The following is a 3,714-nucleotide window of genomic DNA, read 5'->3' as shown; positions in this document are numbered from 1 at the left end:
TTTTTCTGGGCATAACATGTAGGTTGTTCCCAATTCCTTGCTTTCATCTGATTTGAAAATCTATCCTCAGGGATGAATAAAACATTTTTCAAAACTTTTTATTAGTTCTTTGTGAATTTCACATCATGTAACCCAATCCCACTCATTGCTCTGTCCCCTCAGACCCACCTTCCACAATTACAACCTTCCTCCAACAGATTAAAAAATCTCCCTGTGGAAGCTATAGTGTGTAGGTGTGTCCCACAGTATACCCTTTTGTCCATGCATCATTGCCTGCAAATATTAATTGCAATGACTTGTTGGTCTGGTATGAGTCCTTTGATTTCTGCCACTCTGTTGATAATAGGACCTTATTGGGACTCTTGGATATCCTGTTGTTGCCTTGTGTCATGGAGATCCTGTAGTTTTGGATCTGTAGGACTAGCCCATTTATGAACTAGAGGAGTTCATTGGTGGGGTAGTTGTTGGGGTGGGCCAACTCGAACACCTGGTTCTGGACTTGAGAGGTATCTGAGCTGGTTGTTGCAGCCAGCTGGAGTGTTACAGCCAGTGAGGGCCAAGCCCACTTCTACCACTCTCATGACTACAGGGTCATATATATACCAAGGAACTAGGGAGAGGAAGTAGGCTGACTCTCCCACACTCATATCCTGGGAGCCAGCTCACCCACAGTCCTCACATCAAGGGCCAGCTCCACTGTGTTGCACAGGTGAGGTGTAGGGCTGGCTCTCCTGAGTGCTGCAGCTGGTAAGGGACAGGGCAAGCTCTCCTGCTCTTATGACTGACTGTAGGGCAGTCTTCTGCCTGCAGCAGGGGACAAGGAATGAGGGGGGAAGGAGCATATCTCTCCTTCACCCATGCCACTGCATGGGAGACAAGTGATAGGGCCAGCTTTCTCATACTCCTATTCTTAGAGACGGGCTCACCTACAACTTCAGCAATGTGCAGAGCCACTAAAGTACTGTACCTGGCTAGGGGTTAACTCTTCTGCTCCCAGGGCCAGCTCTTCCAGAATGCCAGGTGAGGGGTGGGGCCAGTTTTGCAAAGCCCTCAGACATCAATATGTCCCCAGGTTGCAGCAGAGACCAGGGACATCCATCTGGCCTTTGGTGGTAACAGAACCATGTGCTTCAGAGCCACAGACTCAGGTGTGGCCCTCAGTGGAAGCACTGGACCTGGACCCCACCATGGTCCCAGGTGCCATTATCGGCTACTCACATCAGGCTGTTCCTCACCATTTTCAATCTCCTCTCTTCATTATGCCCACATCCTTCTGTTTCTCTTCCATTTCTCCAACACTTACTTGCTCCCCTGAAAGTCCCCCAAGGTCTGAGTGTCTAATGCTGTCTCAAGAGTGTTCAGGAGTGATCTATCCAGCTCCTGCATTATGGTGCCAGGCAGGGATCATCTTGGACCTGGTCTATCCATCTCTAGGCTTGTGCGGGACAAAACCGGTGGTCATCTCAGCCTCACTCCTCTACTGGCCCACCAGAGTGCCCCCAGGCAAGGGTCACCTGTCTCAGGCTCACTCCCACTCAAGACCCTCAGGTTCAGGTGGAGTTCTTCTAGTCTCAGGCTTGTTCCCAGTCCTGGGAACCATCAGGGCTTGCTTGGTGCCAGACTGGTTGTCAGCTCGGGCTCACTTTTTTCAGGGACTATTACACTACTAATCATTCAGATATTTATAAATCAGAAAACTGAACCTAGAATCACCTCTCCTCTGTCTCCTCTGACACATGTGACAGAGCAGCTATACATGCAATGTTTCTAGGGGCAGGTAGAAACTAATTCTTAAGAATATCTCATCTCAAGAATTAACTGCTAATCTGCAACCAAGATCTTCTGTGTCAAAGAAACACAGATTGATGTTAATCCTAGAGCATTTTCCTCACAAGGCTTCATTCTGCAGGGTTTGGTTGTTTGTTGTATGTATGTATGTATGTATGTATGTATGTATGTATGTAATACACACACACACACACACGGATCAGGGGCAGAGATCACCTCAAGATCTATTTCTCAGTCACTCTCCACCCTATTGCACAAGACAAACCCTATTGCTGCTGCGTCTGGGACATACCAGTTAGCTAGACTTGTTGGACCATAAGATCCCTTGATCATTTTATCTCTGTCTTCAAGTTCTGCTATTACAGGCATGCACTGCCAAGCTAGCTTTTTACACGAAAGCAGGGGATCCCAATTCAGTTCTTAATACTTATGTAACAAGCACTTAATTCACTGTGACATTTCCCTAGCCCTCTCTACAAGATTATTTTTTCGTTGTTTGTAAACCAGAGTTGATGTTTATTAAAAATAGAAAGGCACTTGAGAATGAGTAAAGCATAACTAAAAACATGGATGCTTCAAAGAAGTAACTTACTTTAGTGGGTTTTTTTTATTATGTGGACATGTTCATATGTGTTTGTGTAGGTGCATGTGCGTGCGTGCCTGCCTGTGTGTGTACTTGAGACCTGGATTGACATGGAGTGTCTTCATCTATGGCTATTTATCCTTAAAATCTTTAATGAATTAAGGTTTTAGCAACTTCACACATGTAAGCAATGCATAGCGACCACTTTCAGCCCACCTCCTTACAGCTCCTCTCTCCTCCCTCCCTTGCCCTGATCTCATTTTCATATCTATGTCTATCTATTTCATTTTGTGAACTGTTAAAATCAATCTGAGTTATCTGTAGGGGCATGACTTTAAAAGTTTCCATAGGAGTCTTGTGGATTCAGCAGTGGGTATACAACTGAAGAGAATAATTCTCCCAGAGTCCATCAATTGCCTACACTTCAGTAATGGAGGGGAAGCTCCTTGAACTCATCCTCTTTTCTTGACTGATTGATGACAGGGCTGGACCATGTGCAGTAAGCTATAGTTTCAGTGACTTAACCATTGCAATGCTTGTATAGAGGCTAGAGAATGACATTTTCTAATTTTATTTTACACACACACACACACACACACACACACACACACACACACACATTCTTTTGAATTGTTTTCCCTTTCCTGAAAATAGATTTCTTTTCTCACATAGTATATCCTGATTATGACCCCCCTCTACTACTTATAGTTCCTTTCCTACCTTCCCTCCCATACCGATCCCTTTCTGTCTCTCTTTACAAAACAAACAGGCTTCTAAGGGATAATAAAGTAAGATAAAAAGAAAACCTAACATATTGGAACTGTACAAACCAAGTAAACAGAAGGAAAATAGCTCAAGAGAAGGCATAAGCACCAGCAAACCAGCTGTTCACACACTCAGGAATCCCTTTAAAAAACACTAAACTGGAAGCCATGATATATACACAGAAGACCTGGTCCATAACTGTCCAGATCCTATGTATGTTGTCTCAGTCTCTGTGAGTTCATACGTACATGGATATTATCAATTTTTTTGTTTTTTTTTTTGTTTTTGGTTTTTCGAGACAGAGTTTCTCTGTATAGCCCTGGCTGTCCTGGAACTCACTCTGTAGACCAGGCTGGCCTCGGACTCAGAAATCCACCTGCCTCTGCCTCCCAAGTGCTGGGATTAAAGGCGTGCGCCACCACCGCCCAGCTGGATATTATCAATTTTTGAGGGCCTTGTTTTTTGTGTCCTCATCTCCTCTGTCTCTTCTATGCTTTCTACCAACACTTTGGTAGGGTTCCCTTAGCCCTGAGGGGAGAAATTTGATGGAGACATTTCACTTATGGCTGAGTGTTCCA

The 3,714-nt window shown here is 44.7% G+C and overlaps 1 pseudogene; it reads right to left on the bottom strand.

Annotated features, from left to right (window-relative positions):
- Positions 1 to 1,654: 1,654 nt before the first annotated feature.
- LOC114634737 lies at positions 1,655 to 1,778 on the bottom strand (annotated as a pseudogene).
- Positions 1,779 to 3,714: the final 1,936 nt, after the last annotated feature.

Source organism: Grammomys surdaster, unplaced genomic scaffold (assembly GCF_004785775.1).
Source record: "Grammomys surdaster isolate TR1022 unplaced genomic scaffold, NIH_TR_1.0 1071, whole genome shotgun sequence".
NCBI lineage: Eukaryota > Metazoa > Chordata > Mammalia > Rodentia > Muridae > Grammomys > Grammomys surdaster.
The sequence above is the reverse complement of the archived record's forward strand: the minus strand, read 5'-3'. Positions and strand labels throughout refer to the sequence as shown.